The 14687-nt window shown below is 38.7% G+C and overlaps 1 pseudogene; it reads left to right on the top strand.

Annotated features, from left to right (window-relative positions):
• The first annotated feature begins 949 nt into the window (after positions 1-949).
• Positions 950-1921, top strand: LOC140614584 (olfactory receptor 56B34-like; annotated as a pseudogene).
• The last annotated feature ends 12766 nt before the right edge of the window (positions 1922-14687 follow it).

Here is a 14687-nt window from a genome sequence, read left to right as displayed (position 1 = left end):
CTGAAGAGGAAGTGGGGAAGGAGGTGAGGTAACTGGGTGATGGGCATTATGGAGAGCACATGACGTGGTGAACACTGGATGTTAAACACAATTGATGAATTATTGAAAACTACATCTGAAACTAATGATGTACTATATATATTGGCTAATTGAATTTAAAAATTAAAATAACCATTTTTATTAAGCCATCAGCAATAGTTTAACAAAATGTGCATGGCAGCTAAATACAGAATGCTAAGATTTTAGCTCCAGTGTGTTTATCATTTAAAACTGGAGCAGCCCCAGTAGCTCAGCTGTTTAGCACTGCCTTTGGCCCAGGGCATGATCCTGGAGACCCAGGATTGAGTCCCACGTCGGGCTCCCTGCATGGAACCTGCTTCTCCCCCTGCCTGTGTCTCTGCCTCTCTCTCTCTCTCTCTCTCTCTCTTTGTGTCTCTCTCTCTCTCTCTCTCTCTCTCAAATCACTTAATTTCTATGAACTTCAATTTCCTCAAATTTGGAAAAGGCCTCTTTCAAAGGAGTTTTTGTACAAACATCTAAACCCTATCCAAAACAAAACCATTATGGTAATTTCTGTTTTGATTTCTTCTTCTTCCTTGGAAGACCTCTATTCTATCCTTAATTTTTACCTCCTGAGAAATCATCATATTCAGGACTGAATACTCTCCTACTTTGTCTACATCAAAAATACCTACAAAAATACCACCGAGTGACCTGAAGCTGGTAACTAATTTTGTTTCTTCTGTAATCTTCCTTTTAGGACTATTTTGGCCATCTCAGTTACTCTTTTATGAACATTTTCCAGAGACAAGAGACATGGTGTAATATCACGATGAAAGGGATTATGAGTGAATCTTATATCTTTAAATTAAATCTGAATCACAGCTGAACACTTAACCAAGTTTCCTTCTTATTTCCCTCTATCTACAGACAGACGCTACAGTTTCAGATGTCTCAAGATCGGGATATCTCCCAGAATGCACCCAGCAGCTCAAGATTTCAAGTGTCTAACTTCATCCTGATGGGGCTTCCATGCATTCATGAATGGCAGCTCTGGCTTTCCCTGCCCCTGGCTGTGAGATGTCTTAGCTCTTGGTGCCAACATTCTTATTGTGATCACTGTTCACCATAAGTATAACCTCTACAGCCCATGTATCAATTCCTTAGTGTCTTGGTTATAGTGGACATTGGCTTGTCAAAAATCATCATGCCCAAGATTTTGGCCATATTCTGGTTTGATGTCAAGGCCATTAGCTTCCCTGAGTGCTTTACTCAAATTTATGCTGTTCATTGTTTTATTAGCATAGAGTCAGGCATCTTCTTCTGCATGGCTGTGGATAGATATGTAGCCATCTGCCACCCCACTTCAATACTCCTCCATAGTTACTGAAGCTTTTGTGGTAAAAGCACAGTGTTCATGGTGCTTAGGAATGTACTGTTGACCATCCCAGTGCCTATAGTGCCCAGAGACACTATTGCTCCCGGAATGAAATTGAGCACTGCATGTGCTCCAACCCAGGGGTTACTGGCTTGGCCCATGATGATATTACCATTAAAATGTTCTATCAATTGGCTTTGGCATGGGTCCTGGGTAGAAGTAGCAAGGTTCTAGTCTTTATTTCCTATGCTCTAATCTTTCAATCTGTGCTGGTGCTGCACTCTACTGAGGCAAATAATCAAGGCGCTGAGCACCTGCCGTTCCCATCTCATCTTCATCTTCTTTTTCTACACAGCCATTGTGATGGTATCTATAGCTCATCTGGCTGGAAAAGCAGTTCCCATCTTCCCTGTTCTTCTAAATGTGCTCAGCATTGTCATTTCCCCAGCCCTCAACCCCATGGTATATGCTCTTAGGGCTCAGGGGTTCAGAGTAGGCTTCTGGAGGGTATTTGAGTTAGAAAAGAACGTGTCCCCAAAATGACACAAACTTAAAGAATGTGATATGCCATGTTACAAAAGAGCACAGGTTTTGAAAACCCAGGCTGCAGTCCAATTTCCATCTTTCATTAGGAAATACAATTTGCTAGCCAACAAAAATTCACACTGTCTAGAAATAAAAATGTTGTAAATTAAATAGATATGAGAGGCAGTTCCTGACTAAATGGAACTATATACTTGTTTTTAATGGAATCAATTTACATTTAAAACCTACAAACTTAGGGAAGGGCAAGATGGCTGAAGAGTAGGGTCCCCAAATCACCTGTCCCCACCAAATTACCTAGATAACCTTCAAGTCATCCTGAAAATCTAGGAATTTGGCCTGAGATTTAAAGAGAGACCAGCTGGAATGCTACAGTGAGAAGAGTTCGTGCTTCTATCAAGGTAGGAAGATGGGAGAAAAAGAAATAAAGGAACAAAAGGCCTCCAAGGGGGAGGGGCCCCGCGAGGAGCCGGGCTAAGGCTGGGGCGAGTGTCCCCAGGACAGGAGAGCCCCGTCCCAGAGAAGCAGGAGCTGCACCAATCTTCCTGGGTGGAAAGGCGCCCGCAGGGAGTTAGAGCAGGACCCCAGGAGGGCGGGGATGCCCTCAGGCTCCCGGGGACACTAACAGACACCTGCGCACCCAGGAGAGTGCGCCATACCTCGTGGCCGAGCTCCCTAAAAGACTGAAGCACGCTCCGCTGGACCTGGAGCTGCTCGGAGGGGCTCGGGCGGCGGCTCCGCGGAGGGGGCTGCCCAGCCGGAGCCCAAATCCAACAGCGCAGGCTCCAGAGCACAGGGCGCCGGGACACAGACCAGGATCCGGCCTCCCCCCGGGGACAGGCAGAGGCCGGGAGGGCCCAGGACCCCAAGGACGCTCCTGCCCCGAGCTGAGCAGATCAGCGGCCCTGCCCCCGAGCATCCAGGCCCCTATAGACAGAGAGCTCCGGAGTTACTGCGGGAGCTGACTCCAGGGCTCCAGAGCTGGCCGCAGCCACTACGGTTCTTCCTCCTGGGGCCTAACAGGGTAAACAGCCCCCACTGAGCCCTGCACCAGGGAGGGGGCAGAGCAGCTCCCCCAAGTGCTAACACCTGAAAATCAGCACAGCAGGCCCCTCCCCGAGAAGACCAGCTAGACGGACAAGTTCCAGGGGAAGTCAAGGGACTTAAAGTATACAGAATCAGAAGATACTCCCCCGTGGTTTTTTAATTTTTTATTATTTTTTATTTTTTTAATTTTTTTTTATTTTTTGCTTCTTGATTTGTTTGCTTCCCCCACCCTTTTTTTCCTTTCTTTTTTTTCTTTCTCTTTTTCTTCTCTTTTTTTTTCTTTTTTCTTCCTTTTTTCTTTACCTTTTTCACTTTTCTCTCCTTCTTTCTCCTCTTTTTCTCCTTTTCCCAATACAACCTGTTTTCGGCCACTCTGCACTGAGCAAAATGAGTAGAAGGAAAACTTCACCTCAAAAAAAAGAATCAGAAACAGTCCTCTCTCTCACAGAGTTACTAAATCTGGATTATGATTCAATGTCAGAAAGCCAATTCAGAAGCACTATTATACAGCTACTGGTGGCTCTACAAAAAAACATAAAGGACTCAAGAGACTTCATGACTGCAGAATTTAGATCCAATCAGGCAGAAATTAAAAATCAATTGAATGAGATGCAATCCAAACTAGAAGTCCTAACGACGAGGGTTAACGAGGTGGAAGAACGAGTGAGTGACATAGAAGACAAGTTGATGGCAAAGAGGGAAACTGAGGAAAAAAGAGACAGACAATTAAAAGACCATGAGGATAGATTAAGGGAAATAAACGACAGCCTGAGGAAGAAAAACCTACGTTTAATTGGGGTTCCCGAGGGAGCCGAAAGGGCCAGAGGGCCAGAATATGTATTTGAACAAATCCTAGCTGAAAACTTTCCTAATCTGGGAAGGGAAACAGGCATTCAGATCCAGGAAATAGAGAGATCCCCCCCTAAAATCAATAAAAACCAACACCTCGACATCTAATAGTTAAGCTTGCAAATTCCAAAGATAAAGAGAATATCCTTAAAGCAGCAAGAGACAAGAAATCCCTAATGTATATGGGGAGGAGTATTAGGGTAATAGCAGACCTCTCCACAGAGACCTGGAAGGCCAGAAAGGGCTGGCAGGATATATTCAGGGTCCTAAATGAGAAGAACATGCAACCAAGAATACTTTATCCAGCAAGGCTCTCATTCAAAATGGAAGGAGAGATAAAGAGCTTCCAAGACAGGCAGGAACTGAAAGAATATGTGACCTCCAAACCAGTTCTGCAAGAAATTTTAAGGGGGACTCTTAAAATTCCCCTTTAAGAAGAAGTCCAGTGGAACAATCCAGAAAAACAAGGACTGAATAGATACCATGATGACACTAAACTCATATCTTTCAATAGTAACTCTGAACGTGAACGGGCTTAATGACCCCATCAAAAGGCACAGGGTTTCAGACTGGATAAAAAAGCAGGACCCATCTATTTGCTGTCTACAAGAGACTCATTTTAGATAGAAGGACGCCTACAGCCTGAAAATAAAAGGTTGGAGAACCATTTACCATTCAAATGGTCCTTAAAAGAAAGGAGGGGTAGCAATCCTCATATCAGATAAACTCAAATTTACCCTGAAGACTGTAGTGAGAGATGAAGAGAGACACTATATGATACTTAAACGATCTATCCAACAAGAGGATTTAACAATCCTCAATATATATGCCCCAAATGTGGGAGCTCCCAAATATTTAAATCAATTAATAACCAAAGTGAAGAAATGCTTAGATAATAATACACTTATACTTGGTGACTTCAATCTAGCTCTTTCTATACTCGATAGGTCTTCAAGCACAACATCTCTAAAGAAATGAGAGCTTTAAATGATACACTGGACCAGATGGATTTCACAGATATCTACAGAACTTTACATCCAAACTCAACTGAATACACATTCTTCTCAAGTGCACATGGAACTTTCTCCAGAATAGACCACATACTGGGTCACAAATCGGGTCTGAACCAATACCAAAAGATTGGGATGGTCCCCTGCATACTCTCAGACAATAATGCCTTGAAATTAGAACTAAATCACAACAAGAAGTTTGGAAGGACCTCAAACATGTGGAGGTTAAGGACCATCCTGCTAAACGATGAAAGGGTCAACCAGGAAATTAAGGAAGAATTAAAAAGATTCATGGAAACTAATGAGAATGAAGATACAACCGTTCAAAATCTTTGGGATGCAGCAAAAGCAGTCCTAAGGGGGAAATACATCGCAATACAAGCATCCATTCAAAAACTGGAAAGAACTCAAATACAAAAGCTAACCTTACACATAAAGGAGCTAGAGAAAAAACAGCAGATAGATCCTACACCCAGTAGAAGAAGAGAGTTAATTAAGATTCAAGCAGAACTCAATGAAATCGAGACCAGAAGAACTGTGGAACAGATCAACAAAACCAGGAGTTGGTTCTTTGAAAGAATTAATAAGATAGATAAACCATTAGCCAGCCTTATTAAAAAGAAGAGAGAGAAGACTCAAATTAATAAAATCATGAATGAGAAAGGAGAGATCACTACCAACACCAAGGAAATACAAACGATTTTAAAAACATATTATGAACAGCTATATGCCAATAAATTAGGCAATCTAGAAGAAATGGATGCATTCCCGGAAAGCCACAAACTACCAAAACTGGAACAGGAAGAAATAGAAAACCTGAACAGGCCAATAACCAGGGAGGAAATTGAAGCAGTCATCAAAAACCTCCCAGGACACAAAAGTCTAGGGCCAGATGGCTTCCCAAGGGGAATTCTATCAAACGTTTAAAGAAGAAACCATACCTATTCTACTAAAGCTGTTTGGAAAGATAGAAAGAGATGGAGTACTTCCAAATTCATTCTATGAGGCCAAAACCAGACAAAGACCCCACCAAAAAGGCGAATTACAGACCAATATCCCTGATGAACATGGATGCAAAAATTCTCAACAAGATACTAGCCAATAGGATCCAACAGTACATTAAGAAAATTATTCACCATGACCAAGAAGGATTTATCCCCGGGACACAAGGCTGGTTCATCACCAGTAAAAAAATCAATGTCATTCATCATATCAGCAAGAGAAAAACCAAGAAACATATGATCCTCTCATTAGATGCAGAGAAAGCATTTGATAAAATACAGCATCCATTCCTGATCAAATCTCTTCAGAGTGTAGGGATAGAGGGAACATTCCTCGACATCTTAAAAGCCATCTACGAAAAGCCCACAGCAAATATCATTCTCAATGGGGAAGCACTGGGAGCCTTTCCCCTAAGATCAAGAACAGACAGGGATGTCCACTCTCACCACTGCTATTCAACATAGTACTGGAAGTCCTAGCCTCAGCAATCAGACAACAAAAAGACATTAAAGGCATTCGAATTGGCAAAGAAGAAGTCAAACTCTCCCTCTTTGCCAATGACATGATACTCTACATAGAAAACCCAAAAGCCTCCACCCCAAGATTGCTAGAACTCATACAGCAATTTGGTAGCATGGCAGGATACAAAATCAATGCCCAGAAATCAATGGCATTTCTATACACTAACAATGAGACTGAAGAAAGAGAAATTAAGGAGTCAATCCCGTTTACAATTGCACCCAAAAGCATAAGATACCTAGGAATAAACCTAACCAAAGAGGTAAAGGATCTATACCCTAAAAACTATAGAACACTTCTGAAAGAAATTGAGGAAGACACAAAGAGATGGAAAAATTTTCCATGCTCAGGGATTGGCAGAATTAATATTGTGAAAATGTCAATGTTACCCAGGGCAATATACACGTTTAATGCAATCCCTATCAAAATACCATGGACTTTCTTCAGAGAGTTAGAACAAATTATTTTAAGATTTGTGTGGAATCAGAAAAGACCCCGAATAGCCAGGGGAATTTTAAAAAAGAAAACCAGGGATCCCTGGGTGGCGCAGCGGTTTGGCGCCTGCCTTTGGCCCAGGGCGCGATCCTGGAGACCCAGGATCGAATCCCACATCAGGCTCCCGGTGCATGGAGCCTGCTTCTCCCTCTGCCTGTGTCTCTGCCTCTCTCTCTCTCTCTCTGTGACTATCATAAATAAATAAAAATTAAAAAAAAAAATTTTTAAAAAGAAAACCATATCTGGGGGCATCACAATGCCAGATTTCAGGTTGTACTACAAAGCTGTGGTCATCAAGACAGTGTGGTACTGGCACAAGAACAGACACATAGATCAATGGAACAGAATAGAGAATCCAGAAGTGGACCCTGAACTTTATGGTCAACTAATATTCGATAAAGGAGGAAAGACAATCCACTGGAAGAAAGACAGTCTCTTCAATAAATGGTGCTGGGAAAGTTGGACATCCACATGCAGAAGAATGAAACTAGACCACTCTCTTTCACCAGACACAAAGATAAATTCAAAATGGATGAAAGATCTGAATGTGAGACAATATTCCATCAAAATCCTAGAGGAGAACACAGGCAATACCCTTTTTGAACTCGGCCACAGTAACTTCTTGCAAGATACATCCAAGAAGGCAAAAGAAACAAAAGCAAAAATGAACTATTGGGACTTCATCAAGATAAGAAGCTTTTGCACAGCAAAGGATACAGTCAACAAAACTAAAAGACAACCTACAGAATGGGAGAAGATATTTGCAAATGACATATCAGATAAAGGGCTAGTTTCCAAGATCTATAAAGAACTTCTTAAACTCAACACCAAAGAAACAAACAATCCAATCACGAAATGGGCAAAAGACATGAAGAGAAATCTCACAGAGGAAGACATAGACATGGCCAACATGCACATGAGAAAATGCTCTGCATCACTGGCCATCAGGGAAATACAAATCCAAACCACAATGAGATACCACCTCACCCCAGTAAGAGTGGGGCAAATTAACAAGGCAGGAAACCACAAATGTTGGAGAGGATGTGGAGAAAAGGGAACCCTCTTACACTGTTGGTGGGAATGTGAACTGGTGCAGCCACTCTGGAAATCTGTGTGGAGATTCCTCAAAGAGTTAAAAATAGACCTGCCCTACGACCCAGCAATTGCACTGTTGGGGATTTACCCCAAAGATTCAGATGCAGTGAAACTCCGGGACACCTGCACCCCGATGTTTCTAGCAGCAATGTCCACAATAGCCCAACTGTGGAAGGAGCCTCAGTGTCCATCCAAAGATTAATGGATAAAGAAGATGTGGTTTATGTATACAGTGGAATATTACTCAGCCATTAGAAATGACAAATACCCACCATTTGCTTTGACGTGGATGGAACTGGAGGGTATTATGCTGAGTGAAGTACGTCAATCGGAGAAGGACAAACATTGTATGTTCTCATTCATTTGGGGAATATAAATAATAGTGAAAGGGAATATAAGGGAAAGGAGAAGAAATGTGTGGGAAATATCAGAAAGGGAGACAGAACATAAAGACTCCTAACTCTGGGAAACGAACTAGGGGTGATGGAAGGGGAGGAGGGCGGGGGGTGAGGGTGAGTGGGTGACGGGCACTGAGGGGGGCACTTGACGGGATGAGCACTGGGTGTTATTCTGTATATTGGTAAATTGAACACCAATAAAAAATAAATTTATTATTAAAAAAAACCTACAAATTAGAAATAATTCAAACATGCATCAGCTGATGGATGGATAAATAAAATGAGGTATAGCCACCTTTTGGTATATTATCCAACAATAAAAATGAATGAAGTGTTGATACTGCTACAATATGGATGAACCTTTAAAACATCATGTTAATTGAAAGAAGCCAGACATAATATGTCATATATTGTATAATTTTATTTTTGGGAATTGTGTTTAATAAGCAAATCTATAGAGATAGAAGTTGATTGGTGTTTGTCAGGGACTGAGAATGTTGGTTGTAGGAGAAGAGTGATCAATGCTCTTAGATAACATTTCTTTTTGTGGTGATGAAGTTGTTCTGGAATTCTATAATGGTGATAGTTGCACAATTCTATGAATATATTAAAAACCATTGAATTATACACTTCAAAGTGTAAAACAATAGTATGTGCAATACAATTTTATTTTTTAAATTTTGCCAGAAGCTTGTCTAACATTGCAGGCAGCAGACTTTCTTCTAGAGATCAGTATAATAAAAATTAATTATATGTGGCAAGCATATAACATACATTATTTTGTGACTTGACAAAGGCTGATCTTTCTCACTATATACAGAGCCAATTTTTATTTGATCCAAGAAAGCTTTCTGGAAGAGAAGTAATGAGACCACCTGCCCCTATAATCTCTTCATTTTAGATTTTAATATATGCCTTTTCTCAAAGAGTGGATGATGATCCCAACAGAGTCTAGACCTATCTGCATCAAAGATCATAGAAAATTTCTCAAGGGGAAATCTCACCATCAGTTAAGAGAGAGAGTATGTGTTGGGAGGAAGTAGAACTGATGTCCTGGGACCAGTATCAAAATCCAGATGGACAAGGGAGGGTTGCCAGATTTAGCAAATAAAAATACAGAACATAAGTTAAATTTTAATTTCAGAAAAATAGCAAATGTTTTTTAGTAATAGTACATGCCATGCAACATTTGGTATCTACTCATACTTAAAAAATTATTTATTGTTTATCTAAAATTCAAACTTAACTTGGTGACCTAAATTTTATCTGGACTGCCACCAGGTAGTAGATTGCTCAGAGTCCCCACATGGCTGAGGGTGTGAGACTCTCTCTGACTTAGTCTCTCCAACTCTATAGGAAGACTTTGGGAAGAGTATTTTTCATAAGATGAAGCATGTAAGTACAAGGTAAAGGGCTGTCAACTTGGGAGTCTCAGCATGGAGCGTGCTTGGCCAAACATACTGAGGAAATGTATTCATCCTACCACAAAGAAATTTTTAGGAAATAGAAAGTGGTATGACAGTGTGGAGAAGTCATAAATCTTCTTCCTAGGAAACTATAATATTAGAAATAATTATCAGAAATACTCACATCATGGTTCTGGATACCACCCAGTGGAAAAACTACATATTGAGAGACATTTATTGAACAGCTGCCAAATGTTGGGTAGAAGACACAGGACTCTTTTGTTCTTGCATGGAGTGACTCCCATGTAACCTCTTCCAATCCCAGTTGGTCAGTATGACAATTTCACCAGCGAAAGACTGGGTGTAAAATTAGCAGCTTCATTGTCAGAGAGGCTGATTATTTGGAATGAAGAGTGTAAAACCCTTTTCCAGGTGAAGGGGAAAGCCCTGCAGTCATCCTAGCCAGAGAATGATGCCCTGACTGGGGTTAGCAGCAGACTAGAAGACTGGCCAGATGTTCACAAGGAGATATTAGCAATGAGAGAAGCTTAGAGGCTTTGATTAGCTCTTCACACATGCCCCACTGACTAGAAGTTTGTACAGACATTCAAGGGAGAACAAAGAGACCCCAAATTCTCCACACATCCTAAGCTGCCCAGAGGCTAAGTGCAGAAAACACTTGAGAAGACTGATGGAAAATTAAAGCCAGGGCAGACTTAAAAATTGCCTAAACTTTGAATATAAGCACATTCCAAGCTGAACACAAATCCACAGCAGAGGAGACAACTATTACTAAGGTATTTAGACACATCTGATAAATCACTGGTAGCCTACTAAGCTATGCAGACACAAGGAAAGTCATTAAATTCTAGGCTTAATAATAAAATTTTAAATTTAAAACTTTCAAGCAGAGAAGTCAGGTGAGCACTGTGGGAGAGACAGGTTTCACAGATGCCAGGAAAAGTTACTTTAAAAAAACAAAACAGCAACAACACTTGCAGGGGGGTAAAATCAGGAAAAAAAATATTTAAAATGCATAGTTTTAAAAAGCTGTTTATTTAAATAAAGTAGGAGACATGTAGAGAAAGAAGATAATAAGACCTATGGTGGGGGGGTGGGGGATGGAGGAGTCATCAAAATGGACTCTCAGTGGACCCAGATATTGCTTTTATCAAAGACAGATTTCAGAGAAGATATTATAAATATGTTAAAAGAATTAAAGGGAACCATACTTAAAGAATTAAAAAAGATAGGAAGACAGTGACTACAAGCAGAGAATCTTGATAAAGAGATAAAAACTATATATATATATATATTAATATATATATATATTAATCAAATGGAATTTCTGGAATTGAAAAGTAGGATAACTGAGGGGGAAAAAAACAACAGTGAATTTGCAAGTAAATCGAGAAAAAGAATACAATCTGAAGGACAAAGAGAAAAAAATAGTTAAAGAAAAAGGAACAGAGACTCAGAGATCTGAGATACAACAAAATACCAACATATGTGAAATGCAATTCTCAGAAGGATAAGAGAGACCAAGAATGGGGCTGAAGAAAATACTGAAGAATCAAAAACACTTAATAAAAAAACATTAATCTACATATTGAAGAACATCAGAGTCCCAGCTATGATAAAAACAAAGAAATCTACATCTACACACTGAGAGTCAACCTACTAAAGACTAAGACAAAACAATCTTAAAGGCAACAAGAGAAAAATAATGCATCATAAACACACATTACAATTGATAATGACACTTGGAGGCCAGAAGGCAGTAGAATGACACATCCCAAGTTCTGAAAGTTCTTAGTGTCAACCAAGAATTCTATATCCAGCAAATTATCCCTCAAAAATAAAGGCAAAATAAAACAATCACAAACAGAAAAAAAAAAAAAAAGGCTGAGGAAATTCACTGCCAACAGACTTTCCTTATAGGAAATACTACAGAAAATCTTGGAGGAAAGCAAGTAACACCAGACAGTATGTTGAATCCATAGGAAGAAATGAAGAAACTAAAAATGGTAAATATGTGGCAAATATAATGACTGTATAAATAAATATATATATTTTTTTCTCTCAAAACTTCTTTAAAAGACATAAGACTATATAGAGCAATAATAACAAAACTGTGTTGGTGGGTTTGTAACACATAAAGATATAATATTTATGCAACAGTGAGAACAAAGAAGGAGGAGGTAATCTAGATATTCTGGAACAAAGTTCTTATATTTTATCAGAATCAAGTTTTTATTCATGTAAATTGTGATAAAAAGAGGTGCATTCATAAAGCAATATCTAAGAAAATAACCAAAGCACAGTTTAAGAATTAAAGGATTAAAATGGTACAATAAAATTTTTATTTCATACAAAATAAGTAAAATGGTAGTAAAAGCAATAGATGAGCAAAACCTGGAGGAACCTGAGACATACAGAAACAAAAAGCAAAATAGCATATACAAATCCAAACATATAAACAATAACATCAAATATGCAGGGATTAAACACTACCATCAAAAGTACTCAAGGGACACCTGCGTGGCTCAGTGGTTGAGCATCTGCCTTCAACTCAGGGTGTGATCCTGGAGTCCCTGGATTGAGTCCCACATCAGGTTCCCTGCATGGAGCTGGCTTCTCTCTCTTCCTGGGTCTCTGCCTCTCTCTCTGTGTCTCTTGTGAATAAATAAATAAAATAAAATCAGAAAGAAAGAAAGAAGAAAGAAAGAAAGAAAGAAAGAAAGAAAGAAAGAAAGAAAGAAAGAAGAAAGAAAGAAAAGAAAAACACTCTGAAAGTACAAATAGTTTAAAATTTAAAAAGTAAAAATATAAGCTATACAGATAAAAATCGTAAGTGCTGGACTGACTATATAAATGTCAGATAAAATAGACCTTAAAACAAATATTTCTAGAGTCATTTAATAATGCTAGAACAAATACCTTAAAAAGATATATCATCTATAAATGTGGGCACCTATCAATACAGCCCCAAAATGTTTAAAGCAAATCTTATATAATTTAGAGAAAAAAACAGCTCAACAACAATAGTTAGGGATTTCAATATGCCACCCTCAATAATTAATAGAATAACTAAACAGAATATCAGCAAGAATACAGAACACTTGAACAACATTATTGACCAACTTGATATAGTTGATATTTATATAACACTCCATCCAATGACAGCAGAATACACATCTTTCAGGTACATTTAAATATTCCAGGATAAATCAAATACCACATGATAAAACCAGTCTCAACAAATGTTAAAAAAAGTTTAAAGATTGATACCATATAAAATATTTTCTGATCCCAACAGAACTAAATTAGAAATTCAAAACGAGGGCACCTGGGTGGCTCAGTGGTTGAATGTCTGCTTTTGGCTCAGAGTGTGATCCTGGAGTCCCAGGATTGAGTCCCACATCGGGCTCCCCGCATGGAGCCTACTTTTCCCTCTGCCTGTGTCTCTGCCTCTCTCTCTGTGTCTGTCATGAATAAATAAATAAAATCTTTATAAAAAAAGAAATTCAAAACAAAAATTTCAAAGAATCTCCAGATGCTTAGAAATAAAATTACACACTTCTAAATAAACCATAGGTTAAAAAAATTATAATGGGAATTATAAAATATTTTAAATTACATGAAAATTAAAATGCAACATATGAAAATGTATGGAATGCATCTGAAGCAGACATAAATGGAAAACTATAGCTTTATTCTTTTTTTGAAAACTGTAGCTTTAAATATCTGTATTTAAAAAGAAGAAAAATTTCAAATCTGTAATCTAAGCTTCTGTTTTAAGATATTAGAAGAATTAAAACCAAAGCAAGTAGATGAAATAATAAAAAGAGAACAGAAATCAATGAAATAGAAAATTTAAAAAGAATAAAGAAAATAAATAAAACCATTAATCCATCCTAAATATTTATTTAAAGAAAATAATCTGTAAAAAGGTGTGAATTTTATTAAGAAAAATGTTCATTGTATCATTACTCAAAAAATAAAATGCAGTCCATAAAAAGCATATCTACAAGACTTTATAATTTTAGGGGCACCTGGGTGACTCAGTTGGTTGAGCATCTGACTCTCGGTTTTGGCTCAGGTCCTGATCTCATGGATGGTGACATTGAGCCCTAAGGCGGTCTCCATGCTCAGTAGGAGTCTGCCTGGATATTTTCTCCCTGTCCTTCCTCCTACTCATTCTCACTTTGTCTCTGTCTCCTTCTCTCTCTCGCATAAGTAAATAAATAAATCTTTTTTTTTTTAGTCTTTATAATTACAATGGGAAACTATGAAATAATATTAATTTAAAAAGAAAACTATAAACTATCTTCAATAAGATATCTCTCTCTCTCTTTCCTTCTCTCCCCCCCACCCCCAACATTTACTATTTGATATGCTTTGGTGAAAGAATGATAAAGTTTTTGGAGTGCCTGGCCTGATCTGCCACATAATGGTGGTTGACACCTAGCTTTCAGTATCTACTTTTCTAAGAAATGTCCTCCCTAATCATATGATTGACAAGAAGGCACGCTCCTTCCTCACAATATTTTGGAGGAGGAGTAGGCATTTGACTTCAACTGAGCCTAAAAGACCATTCTCTAAAATTATTAGGCAGTCACTCGCCAGTGAACAAAATTTTTAAATGTAACACTCGGAAACTATATTTCCAGGCTATGGAGAAAACCAACCTATAGTATGATATATAACTACTACACACAGGAAATAGAGATGATAGTTGGACAGGGCTAGTTCCAGCCCTTCCTAAAGTCTAATATCTTTGCCTTTCCTACAGTATAGTTTTTAAATCTTCAAGCTCATAGGTTCCAATTTTGTTTGCAACCTGTGTTCTATTTTGGTTAGCAGCAACCCAAAAGACAGAACAGTGTCCTTCATGACTTACTTAACTTCCCTATTTTTTTCTCATTTGTACTTTGGGAATAGT

This window comes from Canis lupus, chromosome 23, assembly GCF_048164855.1.
Source record: "Canis lupus baileyi chromosome 23, mCanLup2.hap1, whole genome shotgun sequence".
Taxonomy (NCBI): domain Eukaryota; kingdom Metazoa; phylum Chordata; class Mammalia; order Carnivora; family Canidae; genus Canis; species Canis lupus.
This window is presented reverse-complemented; position numbering and strand designations above follow the sequence as displayed.